The sequence below is a fragment of the Bacillus rossius genome, chromosome 16 (assembly GCF_032445375.1).
Source record: "Bacillus rossius redtenbacheri isolate Brsri chromosome 16, Brsri_v3, whole genome shotgun sequence".
Taxonomy (NCBI): domain Eukaryota; kingdom Metazoa; phylum Arthropoda; class Insecta; order Phasmatodea; family Bacillidae; genus Bacillus; species Bacillus rossius.
In genome coordinates, this window is record NC_086343.1 from 36,484,734 (window position 1) to 36,501,945 (window position 17,212).

Below are 17,212 nucleotides of genomic sequence, written 5' to 3' on the forward strand. Positions count from 1 at the left end.
ATTATGCATATGCTTAAAGTAATAATAGTTTAAGATTAGGATGGTCTTTACAGACATGCTTAATGTTCCTGATTGGTTAAAGAACTCCAAATATTTTCGTAATGCTATAATTTTATTCAAAGTAAATAAAATAGTTTCCTAATATTTCAAATATGAATCATTAATGCGTGTCTAAATTAAACAAAGCTTAAAATATAATTAATAATATTATATAAAGGTAATTTAAAAACTTTTAAATAATAAGAATCAAAAAGGTCCAACACATTTTACTTATGTTCAGATTTACTATTCAGATAAAAACTAGTAAAAATTTTTCTTTTTAACTTTTTATCTCCTATGTGAATAGTAAAAAGCGACTTTTATTTAAATAGATCATTGTTCCGAAAAATTAACAAATACCTTTTTTCCTTGGTAAGATGATATTCTCGAAATAACACTAGTAATTTAGTTTTTGATGTCTGATACTATATCTGTAGAAATTGTTATTCTTGTTTATACCATAGATAAACTGCACACAGCTTTGCTAGAGGGTAAACTGTAAAAAAATATAGTGTTGATTTTTCTATTTCCTAGTCAATGTCATATATACTGAACAAATAAATTGATACATTCGCCTTTATTTAAAAATGGATAAACTAAAAGTGATAAGGTTATTAATAAAAAATTTCAATGTTAAAAATAATGAAATGCAACATATTCATATTCCTTAGAAAATCTGAAGCATAGAGATTAAATATAGCATTGTATACTAAAGCAAAGCTATGTATAACAAACTCTTAAAAAAAACAAAGAGGAATGTTATGGTTTTCTTTGCATGATAGTGATCCTACAGAACTACAGTAAATTAGATGATTCAAACGATAAAAATTTGTAAACCACTATTACCTAATTATAACTTATGTTTGCCTTAAATAATTCTAACTTCACAATGACAGATAAATACCACATCACAAAATAACTTTAAGTCTGAGGAGCACAATCATTTAAAACTTGGTATTTATTATAGCACTTAATTTTGGCAAAAAAAATTATTAAAAGGGAATGGTCTATTAAAAACATTTATTATTTTATATGTTTGAAAAAATAATTTTGTGTAACAGCGATTTATTCAAATAAGATATTCAGTGTAATGGTTTCTGTAAATAAAATCCATTTAAATCTTGCCAGCGTAAAAAGTTTTATTCTCAAACTATTTAATTCAAGACACATACTTCCTATTACGATTTTTTAATGTTTAATTTTTTTAATGAAGCCAGCACGCCTGTAGTTTTGGAGTTCCTATACAGGTGTGCAGATTGTTCGGATACTCCAGAAATATTGGAATAGAGACAATATAGGAAACTTGTAAGAAATACGCCAGACAAGTGATGTCAGCGCACCTGGCGGCGTGGAGTGTTAAATAAGTTTTTTTTACAATGTGTTTTAGGTCCGTGAGAGTAGTGGCATCTAGCGGCGTGGAGTGAAAATAGCTTGAAAGCAAAGCAGTAAGTTGTCTCGTTCTTCGCCAATGATAATTGACCAGAGTTTCCCATATTGTCTTATTACCATATTTGTACTCCATATAACACCCTTTTTAAAGGAGACACCCACTGTGCGTATATGTTTCTTGAGTATATACATCACACTGTTATGTATCCATATCCGTAGACAAATATTATAATAAAATATTAAATACGAATTTAAGGATTATTATGTTTACACTAGGTAGGGAAGCTAATATTTAAATTACCATTATTGTATCACTACAATATATAATTTATAGGATCTACCCTTTACCAGACTGAGTTTTGATTAGGTACACGGATTAGGTCTGACACATAACATTCAAGTGTTCTTAATTAAATATAATGAATATTTAATTATGATGTCTATGTTTGATTATGACATCTATTAATTTCAATTAATATTTCTTTTTACGGTAAATCTATTATTTTTCCTCGGCTATATTTTAATCTCAGGGTAGCATTTCTTGAGTTTGTTCTAACGAGACTACTGGGGGCAGAAAATAACTTGACCTATTTCAACAGAAAACATATTATCCAGAAAATATATGATTTATTTTAACTTATATTTAATTGTCAGTTTTTCTGGTTAAAATTATCACCGATTTCACTTTAGCATGTTAATTATATAAATATAATTATTAAATCTTGTAGAACACGAAAAAAATTTAATAAAGTACACATACCACATCAGCAGGATGAACTTACAATACATACATTGTTTCTTAAATTAACTCTACATGAATTCCTTTGGTATTTTCCAACAGATAGGATTAGTAATATTATTTTCAATCTTCTCGGCATTAATTACATACATTTTTCATTACTTACCGTCCTTAGCAACCACCTTATTATTCATAAACAGCCTTTCCAAAGAATAATGTACACATAGACATGGTTGTCTTTGACCGCAACCATGGAGTAGCAAATAAAAATAATTAAATGAATCACATGCACAATTTGTAAGATAACTATGCACCGTAACGGTACATAATTGCCGCTTCTGATAATGACACAAAACAGACTATGTCAGCACACAGTAATTCGACTATGGAGTTTTTGTGTTCATTAACAATCTCTAGAATCACATTAACCGTGTACACTCAACTGTATTACTAAATAAAAAACGTACTATCGCTCGGGCGATCAACACACACTGTAAAATAAACATTCACAACAATGGGTGATGTCTGTCCGAAGCAATGTTGATCTCGTTGCACCAAGACGTACTGCATTAAATCGCAGCATCTGACTACATGCTCTGAATATCCTGCATTGATGTTCAAAGACGACGACACAAACAAGCAGACATCACGGTGCACTCTTACCTTCATGATGAAAACAACAGTGTAAGTAGTATAGCTTGGCCGGTCCGAGATCAGGATGCAGGATGTGGTGCCGGTGCCGGTGTCCGCCATCTTGGATTGTGACGTCACGGCGGCCATCTTGGATTGTGACGTCACGGCGACCATCTTGGATAAGCGTAACGGGACACAGCATAACAGGACACAGCGTAACGGGACATATCGTAACGGGACATAACGTAACGGGACAAGTAGATCACGGCGGCCATTTTGGATCCGCCATCTTGGATCCGCCATCTTGGATGACGTCATTGTGTTCTAGAAAATTCCGGTGATGTGTTTTCCGCCATATTGGATGATGACGTCACCGTTGCAATTTTTGTTACGGCCGCCATCTTGAAATTTGGACGCCATCTTGAAAATCTTTAATTATTATCCGATTTTAATGAAAAAATTTCCAAAATTCATCAAAAAATTAACTTATTCGAATTCTGATTGATTATATCGATCACCGTCCTCGGTTCAAACCCGGTGAGTCCAAAAAAAACTAAAAATGGCGACAGGCTCCTTCCTCAATGGTGGATGCAGGCAGACTGACTCCTAGCACTTTTTTTCAAAACATATATATCGTCAGCTGGTATGACGACATGTCCGCCATCTTGTCTTCATCCGCTGGAGACCACCATCTTGTTTTCGTCTGCTAGAGTGTGCCGATAACATGTAGTATAATTATCTGGTCACCATACTTTTGTCATCAACTGTTGACATTGAACATTGACCTTGACCTTTGTCCTTGACCTTGAACTTTGACCTTGACATTGAACTTTGACCTTGACCTCGAAATTTGACCTTGACCTTGAAATTTGACCTTGACCTTGAAATTTGACCTTGACCTTGAAATTTGACCTTGACCTTGAAATTTGACCTTGACCTTGAACTTTGACCTTGACCTTGAACTTTGACCTTGACCTTGAAATTTGACCTTGACCTTGAATTTAGACATTGACCTTGAAATTTGACCTTGACCTTGAAATTTGACATTGACCTTGAACTTTGACCATGAACTTTGACCTTGACCTTGAACTTTGACCTTGACCTTGAAATTTGACCTTGACTTTGAAATTTGACCTTGACCTTGAAATTTGACTTTGTCCTTGTCGACCATCATGGACCCGACATTTAATGTTCAGTACATGCTACCAGGAGCGACCAACTGCTGGAGTACGTCATTTTGTGTGTGTACTCATATTATAGAGTACATTTACATCTGGTTAATTTTATTTTAACCTGCTACAGTGCAGTAATCATTTATTACTGAGGTGCCCCCCGCCATCTTGAAATTCGGACGCCATCTTGAAAACATGTAATAATGTAGCTAGAAAAGCGGGAAAAAATCCAAAATTCATCAAAAAAATCACTCATTAACTTACAAATCGAATCGATGGATCCCTGTCAACGGTTCGATTCTTGACTAGTGACAGTTGTAACTAATTATTAAATAAATGTTAGATTCTGTTTTCCATTACCTTTCGCGGAGTTTATAAATCATTCGCTCTACGAAAAACAACTCAAGTCAATATACCCGACAAACGAATTAAATCAGTGCCGATTAGCCTATTATGAAAGTCTAATTTTTCAATAATCTGAATAACATATAAGCCGTTCATGTACAAAGCCACACATATAAATCAATTGTATTCAGTCCATAAGACCGAGTCATGACATTATCAGACGTAAAGGCTAGTCATTTCAGGACCACATGAACTTCTTAGTTATCTAATTATATTCTATTAATCCAACGTGACATTTTTTAAACATACTAAAGGACCAAGTAACCTTGAAAAATATTTTAGTAACACCAAGAGGTTTTAAATTAGTAAATATTCAATCACTACATTTTGTACTACGCGTAATCAACAAAAGGGAAGCACTGACAACGAAAAGACAGCACCACCAACGAAAAGGCAGCACATTTGGAAGCACCGACAACGAAAAAGCAGCACATTTGGAAGCACCGTCATCGAAAAGGCAGCACATTTGGAAGCACCGACAACGTAAAGGCAGCACATTTGGAAGCACCGACAACGAAAAGGCAGCACATTTGGAAGCACCGACAACGAAAAGGCAGCACATTTGGAAGCACCGACAACGAAAAGGCAGCACATTTGGAAGCACCGACAACAAAAAGGCAGCACATTTGGAAGCACCGACAACGAAAAGGCAGCACATTTGGAAGCACCGACTACGAAAAGGCAGCACATTTGGAAGCACCGTCATCGAAAAGGCAGCACATTTGGAAGCACCGACAACGAAAAGGCAGCACATTTGGAAGCACCGACAACGAAAAGGCAGCACATTTGGAAGCACCGACAACGAAAAGGCAGCACATTTGGAAGCACCGACAACGAAAAGGCAGCATATTTGGAAGCACCGACAACGAAAAGGCAGCACATTTGGAAGCACCGTCATCGAAAAGGCAGCACATTTGGAAGCACCGACAACGAAAAGGCAGCACATTTGGAAGCACCGACAACGAAAAGGCAGCACATTTGGAAGCACCGACAACGAAAAGGCAGCACATTTGGAAGCACCGCCATCGAAAAGGCAGCACATTTGGAAGCACCGACAACGAAAAGGCAGCACATTTGGAAGCACCGACAACGAAAAGGCAGCACATTTGGAAGCACCGACAACGAAAAGGCAGCACATTTGGAAGCACCGACAACAAAAAGGCAGCACATTTGGAAGCACCGACAACGAAAAGGCAGCACATTTGGAAGCACCGACAACGAAAAGGCAGCACATTTGGAAGCACCGACTACGAAAAGGCAGCACATTTGGAAGCACCGACTACGAAAAGGCAGCACATTTGGAAGCACCGACAACGAAAAGGCAGCACATTTGGAAGCACCGACAACGAAAAGGCAGCACATTTGGAAGCACCGACAACGAAAAGGCAGCACATTTGGAAGCACCGACAACGAAAAGGCAGCACATTTAGAAGCACCAACAACGAAAAGGCAGCACATTGGAAGCACCGACAACGAAAAGGCAGCACATTTGGAAGCACCGCCAACGAAAAGGCAGCACATTTTGGATGCATCATCGAATATGGAAGCACATTTGGAAGCTCCATCAACTAAAAAAGGCAAAAAGGAAGCACAAGTTACGAGATCTAAGTCTTAGTAAGAAATCATAATACAAGAAATAAAAACATTATATTCTTATAATTTAAATTATTTATTTTATTGCTTTACATTATACAAATGCAAGTAAAACAAGTCAATATTGTATGTAGCCAACATTCCTCAGTTCCTTGAGTATGAAGGATATTTCTTTGATGCACGAATAGTTTCCTGCACAAAGCGAACCATGTAGTAGTCTTAGCCGGTCAACCAATATGTTTGGATCTTTCCATGATGTGTAATCATTCTCTTCTACCACCATCTTCCTTGCACCTTTATAATAAATATTATGATCTCTGGTGTCTTCCGTTTTACCACCAACCTCAGGGTAACTTTCATGTTTGAGACGGTGATCATCACAAGCTTGATCAGATTTATTTAATATATCACGTCGTTTCCATCGTTTCGGTCTCAGGACACCGCCACATTCTTCGATCTTGGCAGCTTTAGGTGCTTCATCATAGTCTATGTCTTTGTCAACAGCCTCAGAGTCACTGTAACAATCACCGTAGAAGGAATCGTCTTCACCCAATTTACCGTAATAATTCGATGTTGATGATGTTGAAGTGTCTTCATCGTCTTCATGCTTCCTTTTTAGGAGTCCATCATTTTTACAAAGTAGGAAAGATCTACTTGAATTCGGCTGGAATATATTCTCACTTTTCACGTTAAGGATTCTTCCATTGTCTTCATTCTTCCGTAAATCATCAACCTTCTTCAATTTAAGTTCTTTGTCGAGATCGGAAGAGCCAAGAAAATTATTGTCGTAATGCAGATCACTCTTCCTTAGGCTAGTAGATTCATCGTTGTCCTCTAGCTTGTACGCAGGCTTGGCGCTACAAGTTCTGCCATGTCTTTTTAGGCTCTCTCTCCATGTAAACGACTTGCTACATCGAACACAACTTATCATATTGCGCAGTGAATTTTTAACACAGTCATTCTTCTCGTGTTGTCTTTTATTCTTTCTCAAGATAAATTCTTTACTGCAAAACTTACACCTATGTTCTTTTGAAACAGCATCAAATCCCAAATCGGAATTCATATTAGTTACTGAGACTAATGCCAGATACCAATTGAGTGTTTTAAATTAGATTCAATACTTAAATAGAAATTTTTTCATATTTCATCAGCGAGAATTAATATATCTCATGCAAAAGTACTTTATTCATGTAGTTCTGCTTTTCAACAACAGATATCGCCACATGTCGCTTGCAGGTAAATAATATTTAGTTATTTTATGCGGGATGCGGGATGCTCACTAACGATCGCAAAAGAAGGATGGCTTCGTTAGACTCCAAGGAAAAGGAAGTTCGTCTTGCATGTTGGTGCTCCATAGATGTCTCATGGCATAATATTAATTTGACTGAGTAATGATATTTGTTAATTCCACCTGATAAAAATATTGCAAGTTTTGATTTAGTAGCAGAAATTATCGAATTAAATGTAACTCCAAATAAAATGACATGTCTCATTAGAACAAAAAAAAATCCATGCAGAGAGCGGTTTCTCAGAATAGTCAGAAACACTTGAAGAAACCACAGGAATGATTGCAAGAACACGGGAAAAACCATCAAAATATTGTCAAGAATAATCAGGAGCACACTGAGAAAACCACTATAATATTAACAATAATAATCGGAAGCACACGGAGAAAACCATCATAATATTGGCAAGAATAATCAGAAGCACACGAAGAAAACCGCCACAAGTTTTATTTGATATCATTAAAATACAAAAAAAAAATTAATAAAAAATAAAAACGAAAAAAAATTCAAACATTCTGCTAGCTTGTGAACTTCTCATTGTTGAGCACAGATAGAGTTCTAGTACAAGCCAGAATGTTTGAATTTTTTTTTAGTTTTTATTTTTTATTAATTTTTTTTTTGTATTTTAATGATATCAAAGAAAACTTGTGGCGGTTTTCTTCGTGTGCTTCTGATTATTCTTGCCAATATTATGATGGTTTTCTTCGTGTGCTTCCGATTATTATTGTTAATATTATAGTGGTTTTCTCAGTGTGCTCCTGATTATTCTTGACAATATTTTGATGGTTTTTCCCGTGTTCTTGCAATCATTCCTGTGGTTTCTTCCAGTGTTTCTGACTATTCTGAGAAACCGCTCTCTGCATGGATTTTTTTTGGTCTAATGAGTCATGTAATTTTATTTGGAGTTACATTTAATTCGATAATTTATGCTACTAAATCAAAACTTGCAATATTTTTATTAGGTGGAATTAACAAATATCATTACTCAGTCAAATTAATATTACGCCATGAGACATCTGTGGAGCACCAACATGCAAGACGAACTTCCTTTTCCTTGGAGTCTAACGAAGCCATCCTTCTTTTGCGATCGTTAGTGAGCATCCCGCATCCCGCATAAAATAACTAAATATTATTTACCTGCAAGCGACATGTGGCGATATCTGTTGTTGAAAAGCAGAACTACATGCATAAATTACTTTTGCATGAGATATATTAATTCTCGCTGATGAAATATGAAAAAATTTCTATTTAAGTATTGAATCTAATTTAAAACACTCAATTGATATCTGGCATTAGTCTCAGTAACTAATATGAATTCCGATTTGGGATCTGATGCTGTTTCAAAAGAACATAGGTGTAAGTTTTGCAGTAAAGAATTTATCTTGAGAAAGAATAAAAGACAACACGAGAAGAATGACTGTGTTAAAAATTCACTGCGCAATATGATAAGTTGTGTTCGATGTAGCAAGTCGTTTACACGGAGAGAGAGCCTAAAAAGACATGGTAGAACTTGTAGCGCCAAGCCTGCGTACAAGCTAGAGGACAACGATGAATCTACTAGCCTAAGGAAGAGTGATCTGCATTACGACAATAATTTTCTTGGCTCTTCCGATCTCGACAAAGAACTTAAATTGAAGAAGGTTGATGATTTACGGAAGAATGAAGACAATGGAAGAATCCTTAACGTGAAAAGTGAGAATATATTCCAGCCGAATTCAAGTAGATCTTTCCTACTTTGTAAAAATGATGGACTCCTAAAAAGGAAGCACGAAGACGATGAAGACACTTCAACATCATCAACATCGAATTATTACGGTAAATTGGGTGAAGACGATTCCTTCTACGGTGATTGTTACAGTGACTCTGAGGCTGTTGACAAAGACATAGACTATGATGAAGCACCTAAAGCTGCCAAGATCGAAGAATGTGGCGGTGTCCTGAGACCGAAACGATGGAAACGACGTGATATATTAGATAAATCTGATCAAGCTTGTGATGATCACCGTCTCAAACATGAAAGTTACCCTGAGGTTGGTGGTAAAACGGAAGACACCAGAGATCATAATATTTATTATAAAGGTGCAAGGAAGATGGTGGTAGAAGAGAATGATTACACATCATGGAAAGATCCAAACATATTGGTTGACCGGCTAAGACTACTACATGGTTCGCTTTGTGCAGGAAACTATTCGTGCATCAAAGAAATATCCTTCATACTCAAGGAACTGAGGAATGTTGGCTACATACAATATTGACTTGTTTTACTTGCATTTGTATAATGTAAAGCAATAAAATAAATAATTTAAATTATAAGAATATAATGTTTTTATTTCTTGTATTATGATTTCTTACTAAGACATAGATCTCGTAACTTGTGCTTCCTTTTTGCCTTTTTTAGTTGATGGAGCTTCGAAATGTGCTTCCATATTCGATAATGCATCCAAAATGTGCTGCCTTTTCGTTGGCGGTGCTTCCAAATGTGCTGCCTTTTCGTTGTCGGTGCTTCCAATGTGCTGCCTTTTCGTTGTCGGTGCTTCCAAATGTGCTGCCTTTTCGTTGTCGGTGCTTCCAAATGTGCTGCCTTTTCGTTGTCGGTGCTTCCAAATGTGCTGCCTTTTTGTTGTCGGTGCTTCCAAATGTGCTGCCTTTTCGTTGTCGGTGCTTCCAAATGTGCTGCCTTTTCGTTGTCGGTGCTTCCAAATGTGCTGCCTTTTCGTTGTCGGTGCTTCAAAGGTGCTGCCTTTTTGATGGCGGTGCTTCCAAATGTGCTGCCTTTTCGTTGTCGGTGCTTCCAAATGTGCTGCCTTTTCGTTGTCGGTGCTTCCAAATGTGCTGCCTTTTCGTTGTCGGTGCTTCCAAATGTGCTGCCTTTTCGATGACGGTGCTTTCAAATGTGCTGCCTTTTCGTTGTCGGTGCTTCCAAATGTGCTGCCTTTTCATTGTCGGTTCTTCCAAATGTGCTGCCTTTTCGTTGTCGGTGCTTCCAAATGTGCTGCCTTTTGGTTGTCGGTGCTTCCAAATGTGCTGCCTTTTCGTTGTCGGTGCTTCCAAATGTGCTGCCTTTTCGATGACGGTGCTTCCAAATGTGCTGCCTTTTTGTAGTCGGTGCTTCCAAATGTGCTGCCTTTTCGTTGTCGGTGCTTCCAAATGTGCTGCCTTTTCGTTGTCGGTGCTTCCAAATGTGCTGCCTTTTCGTTGTCGGTGCTTCCAAATGTGCTGCCTTTTCGTTGTCGGTGCTTCCAAATGTGCTGCCTTTTTGTTGTCGGTGCTTTCAAATGTGCTGCCTTTTCGTTGTCGGTGCTTCCAAATGTGCTGCCTTTTCGTTGTCGGTGCTTCCAAATGTGCTGCCTTTTCGTTGTCGGTGCTTCCAAATGTGCTGCCTTTTCGTTGTCGGTGCTTCCAAATGTGCTGCCTTTTCGATGACGGTGCTTCCAAATGTGCTGCCTTTTCGTTGTCGGTGCTTCCAAATGTGCTGCCTTTTCGTTGGTGGTGCTGTCTTTTCGTTGTCAGTGCTTCCCTTTTGTTGATTGCGCGTAGTACAAAATGTAGTGATTGAATATTTACTAATTAAAAACCTCTTGGTGTTACTAAAATATTTTTCAAGGTTACTTGGTCCTTTAGTATGTTTAAAAAATGTCACGTTGGATTAATAGAATATAATTAGATAACGAAGAAGTTCATGTGGTCCTGAAATGACTAGCCTATACGTCTGATAATGTCATGACTCGGTCTTATGGACTGAAGACAATTGATCTATATGTGTGGCTTTGTACATGAACGGCTTATATGTTATTCAGATTATTGAAAAATTAGACTTTCATAATAGGCTAATCGGCACTGATTTAATTTGTTGGTCGGGTATATTGACTTGAGTTGTTTTTCGTAGAGCGAATGATTAATAAACTCCGCGAAAGGTAATGGAAAAAAGAACCTAACATTTATTAAATAATTAGTTACAACTGTCACTGGTCAAGAATCGAACCGTGGACAGGGATCCATCGATTCGATTTGTAAGTTAATGAGTGATTTTTTTGATGAATTTTGGATTTTTTCTCGCTTTTCTAGCTACATTATTACATGATTTCAAGATGGCGTCCGAATTTCAAGATGGCGGGGTTCACCTCGGTAATAAATGATTACTGCACTGTAGCAGGTTAAAATAAAATTAACCAGATGTAAATGTACTCTATAATATGAGTACACACACAAGATGACGTACTCCAGCAGTTGGTCGCTCCTGGTAGCATGTACTGAACATTAAATGTCGGGTCCATGATGGTCGACAAGGACAAAGTCAAATTTCAAGGTCAAGGTCAAATTTCAAAGTCAAGGTCAAATTTCAAGGTCAAGGTCAAAGTTCAAGGTCAAGGTCAAAGTTCAAGGTCAAGGTCAAAGTTCAAGGTCAAGGTCAAATTTCGATGTCAAGGTCAAATTTCAAGGTCAAGGTCAAATTTCAAGGTCAAGGTCAAAGTTCAAGGTAGAGGTCAAAGTTCAAGGTCAAGGTCAAAGTTCAAGGTCAAGGTCAAATTTCAAGGCCAAGGTCAAATTTCAAGGCCAAGGTCAAATTTCTAGGTCAAGGTCAAATTTCGAGGTCAAGGTCAAAGTTCAAGGTCAAGGTCAAAGTTCAAGGTCAAGGACAAAGGTCAAGGTCAATGTTCAATGTCAACAGTTGAGGACAAAAGTATGGTGACCAGATAATTATACTACATGTTATCGGCACACTCTAGCAGACAAAAACAAGATGGTGGTCTCCAGCGGATGAAGACAAGATGGCGGACATGTCGTCATACCAGCTGACGATATATATGTTTTGAAAAAAAGTGCTAGGAGTCAGTTTGCCTGCATCCACCGTTGAGGAAGGAGCCTGTCGCCATTTTTAGTTTTTTTTTGGACTCACCGGGTTTGAACCGAGGACGGTGATCGATATAATCAATCAGAATTCGAATAAGTTAATTTTTTGATGAATTTTGGAATTTTTTTCATTAAAATCGGATAATAATTAAAGATTTTCAAGATGGCGTCCAAATTTCAAGATGGCGGCCGTAACAAAAATTTCAACGGTGACGTCATCATCCAATATGGCGGAAAACACATCACCGGAATTTTCTAGAACACAATGACATCATCCAAGATGGCGGATCCAAAATGGCCGCCGTGATCTACTTGTCCCGTTACGTTATGTCCCGTTACGATATGTCCCGTTACGCTGTGTCCCGTTACGCTGTGTCCCGTTACGCTTATCCAAGATGGTCGCCGTGATGTCACAATCCAAGATGGCCGCCGTGACGTCACAATCCAAGATGGCGGACACCGGCTCCGGCACCACATCCTGCATCCTGATCTCGGACCGGCCAAGCTATACTACTAGTGTACCTGGGTAGAGGCAATGGTACATGTGGATTGGCAGTGTCCTGACAGTGGACACCACTCAAGCAGCTTCCTGGGTTGACAGGCAGTCACTAGTCGTCATGCTCGGGGCTATAGTGATTCTGGTCCATGCGTCGCTGCTGCCGATGACAGGCGCCTCTCCCAGGCGACAGCGCCATCACCGCGACGAAGCACGTGGCAGCGATCTGTGCCGCTTCCGCCACTTGGACTCTCACAACCATCCGCTGATCGTCGTTCAGATACCCATTATACAAGTCTCTTAAATGGTTTTTGTGTTTAATGGTAGGTGTCCCAGCACTTACATGTAACTATCACACACTTTGAAACATAGTGTGTCCCAATTTCGAAATTAAATGTGTCTACTTGCACTATTCCTTGAGCAAGACTTACACCTACACAAAGCTTCTTTTCTTGAAGTTGTCTGGTACAGAATAGATCTTAAAAAAAAAAAACTAAATTAAATACACTTAATAATATTTAACACTAACGTTGTGTTAGATTAACATAATAACCAAGGGTCATTTTTTAATTAGCTTGTCAGCTGAGGAAAAAAATATATAAACAAGGCGAATAAACGCTTTTCGTAGGCGTTGTAAATACCGTACACCTTTCGTGTGCTTCTTAAGAGAATTAAAATCTGCAAAATTTTCTATCCAATCAAAATAGTGTCAACTACGAGTTATGATATTTATATTTTTTTTCTTATTTCACTGGATACCAAATTAATTATCCTCAAACAAGGTAATTAATAATTCTTGACAGTGTATTTGCAACTGTGTAGTCTCTTCCTTTATTTTGCAGATAATATTGATTGATTTATAGCCTGATAGTTACGATGTTGTTCTAATATACACGTTTCGTCAGATCACAAAATGTAACATGCGTTATTGAAATATACATGTGAGTAAAATCAGCTATCATCATATGATAAAATCTCGTCAAATTAAATAATATTGGCTCTCATGCTTGAGTAGTGTACTAGATGATACCGAATAGTTCCTATTGACCTGACATGTTAATGCCAAACTCATGGTTTGAACACAAATTACAGTAAATAGAATCTATGCTTTAAGTCCTCGGACTTCGCCGAACTGTGACATAATATTCCGTACGCAGGCGGTTTCACACCTCACCTATACGTCGGACATCGACTGGAAAATACTTCAGCCGACACAAAAAAAAACAGTCATTCATTAATTCCAGCGACTGGTCGGCACTTATAACTACTGTACCATACTGTTATACACGATGCAGCTGAATTTTCTCTCTACTCTGGAGAACTATGTAGATAATTAAATTTCATTTAACTGACCATACTCAATTGTTTACTTTCATAACAGATTACATTAACATTGTGTTGACATCAACTTATCTTACTATCACGTAATTGAGCAATATTGTATTTACCAATTACACACTTAGTATCTACCTCAGCTAGCATATAGCAATTTTCATTGATGACTTCAGTAATCACATATGGTCCAGTGAATAGTAAGAATAACTTTCTGGTTACATTTTACCATTTCTTGCTAATATTGGACGTCTTACGAAGAACTAGCGATCCAATTTCGAAGCTACTTCTCTTAGATGCTGGCTTTCTTCGGCGTCTTGTTGCTGCGGCAGACAGTAGTTTAGCCTGTACTAGCTGATGGACATCTTCGCTCGTAGGTAGGTCTTCTCTTGACGATTTCTCGTCTATTCCAGGGAGGTAACGCGGGTCTATCGCATCGGAACGGTTCAGACAAAGGATTTCAAATGGAGGTAACCACTTTCCAGGTACTAGGGTCTCGGTCCGGGGCGATATTACCTTGACCCGTTCTAGTTTAACGTCTGGTCACCTTCCTCTCTTCCGTCGGTTACTGTAGATGTAGCAGCTCCTGACGGCATCCAGATGCCTGCTTTGTTGGCATTATTTACAGCTGTTTGGAAATTTGGAGCTGTAGGGTTCAATGGCTTGTTCCTAGAAAAGTAGCCACGTTGTTGTTGTGGTGATAATGTTGAAGTGAACGGTGGAGGAAATGTAGAAATTATTTGTTTACTGTTCGAGGCGTACCCTGCTGTTCTGGGGCTGAGACGACCTCCTCGTACAGTAGGAGACTGGGATAATGTCTGTCGATCTTCCGTGCAGTGTCTCGACGCTTGCTGGTATTCTTTTGTCTCGTGCGCCTTGCGTGAATCTTCATATTCATCATCGGAATAAGCTCGCCGTTTCTCGTACATGGATTCCCTGGAAGGCTGTTGTTCTGGTGTTAGTGATCTTTGTCGGTTGTCGCTCCTGCTGTACCTATTCTGATGGTAATCCTCTTCATGATCATTACTGTACCACTTATTGAGAGACCACCATGTTTTCCCCTTGTATGCAGCCTTTCGCTGGTGCTGGTTTGATTGTTGATAATTTCCCTTGAAATTGTTTCGGTACCTTGGTCGTTCTTCCTGGTACTGCCAGCGTACATAGTTTACCGCAGCTTTTCGTTCATCCTTAGGTCGATTATCTCTATTATGCCAATAGTTATGAACGGGGGTATTTTTTGAATGTTGAACAATGTCGTGGACAGGATTATCGCGAGATGTTTGTATGCGATTCATTTTCTCGAGTTTATCAAAATTTAGTAGTTGTTCTCGGAAATCATTTATTTCTCTGTATGTCCTACCAGTCAATTGCAATTGATATTTTATAGGAAGGGGTAGTCCGTGTAATTTGGACCACTTAACTTCATTTGCCAATAAAATCATGTGGAAAACCATTGGGCGTTCAACGATACTGGGAAATTGAAAGACTGATTGGGATGACACCCATTGAAAACCAGAATGTTTAAAACGACAGTAGTTTCTTATAAAAAAATTGTAATATCAAATTTTCAGAGGCGTGTATTTTGGACCGATGGCGTGTAATTTGGACTGCACCACAGATTTTACAAACTTTTACACTAAATTTCTGATTTATTTCTTTAATATGAAAACAACATCTTTGATTGTAATGATAAATATGATTTCAAATGATAAATAATAAAAATACATTTTACAATCCAAATTAACGTAAAAAGTATGATTCAATTGTAGGATATTAATGTTTGCTAATTTTTGCATGAAGATTTACATTTTACCTTCTTTGTAGCACACATCACAAAAGTAATAAAGCTGGTCACTTATATCCGCACAGTCTTCATGAGCCCATCCTTTGCATTCGTGACATTGGATCCAGTCTTCATCATTTGAATCCTCACAAACGATACACGATACAGTATTTGTTGATTGGTGAGACACTGTTTCTTCTTTCTGAAACACTTTTCGTTTCTTCGGTTTGGTTATGGTGGGGGGTGGTTGCAACAGGGTGTTCTTGTGGGGTGTACCTGTCAGAATCACACCGGAAGCAGAACGTCGCTTTGTTGTTCTCCTCTTCGAGAATTCTCCAGAGGTCGATGGAATAGGACTTATCTGTTGAATTTGGCGAAAGAACATTGCCCACATTAGCAGTAGGTCTAACAGATTCATCTGGTGTAGGATCTTTGTTCACCTGAGCAAAGGGCCCAACATGGTGATCAATGACTGACATTTTTTCTTATGGAAGCATTAATGGTGGCTGATCTGTGACTTCGGATGGAGAAAAGTCAGCATCTGAGAAGAAATGTCGATCAACTGGCCATAATCCTGTGGTCCTGAGTGCATTTACTGCAGTTGACATTGTTGCAGCCCTTGTAAATGCCACTCCAACCAGTGATGCGATGTGTTCTGTTGTCAAAGTTTTCCCTGGCTTCTCTCTCAGTTTTGTAGAAATTGCACTACTCACGACGGGATTAAGTGGTTTGAAAAAGCCCACATCTAATGGTTGCATGCGATGCGTGCAATGGGATGGCAGTGATAACATTATGACACCATGTTTCCGTGCTATTTCAATCGCAATTAAGCTTTGGGTGTAACTGATGTGGCCATCTAGAATCAGTCACACCTTTTCTTCGAGTGATGGTTTCACAAAGAAAATAAAATGTCTCATCCATTCACATAATAAATCAGTATTCATCCAGCCCTTCTCTTGAAAACAGAAAATTGTACCATTCGGTGCTCCAATTGTAAGACTTTCCTTCATACGTTTCCTGCCATAGATAAGCATAGGTGGAAGATAAACCCCTGCTGCACTGAATGCATAAACACCAGTCACGTTCTGTCCACGATCACAGCTTGTGACTGCCTCAACTTTTTGTTTGCCCCTCATTGCAACAATTTTGTTTGGACGCTGTACAACAGTGTGCGATGTTTCATCCATATTGAACACTTTGAATGCTGTGATGTTGTGTTCATCAACCAGATTTTCCAAAGTATAAAAAAACTTTTGAACAACAACTTTGTTAAATCCAGAATCTCTTGCAAGAAAGGTCGCTTCAGGGCTTCTCAGACTGATTTCAGGGTAACGTTTCATGAAACCAGAGAACCATTCCTTTCCAGCTGTCTCTGTCGCATCGCAAAAGCGAGTTGTGATTCCATTTGCCTTCGCTATTTCAAATGTCAGTTTCATTACTGAATTCCGTGTGAAACTGAAACAAATAAAACATGTTTTATAGCATAATATAACT

At 38.2% G+C, this 17,212-nt stretch overlaps 1 protein-coding gene across 2 annotated transcripts in view; it reads right to left on the reverse strand.

The window, feature by feature from the left end:
• LOC134539920 (uncharacterized) overlaps positions 1-490 on the reverse strand; it is a 159,664-nt gene extending 159,174 nt beyond the window's left edge. Inside the window, exon 1 of one of the 2 annotated variants that reach the window (XR_010076364.1) lies at positions 400-490. The gene's annotated coding sequence lies outside the window, so the exon portion shown is untranslated. The remainder of the gene's footprint in view (positions 1-399) is intronic. The other variant, XM_063382273.1, reaches the window with a different exon arrangement.
• Positions 491-17,212: the final 16,722 nt, after the last annotated feature.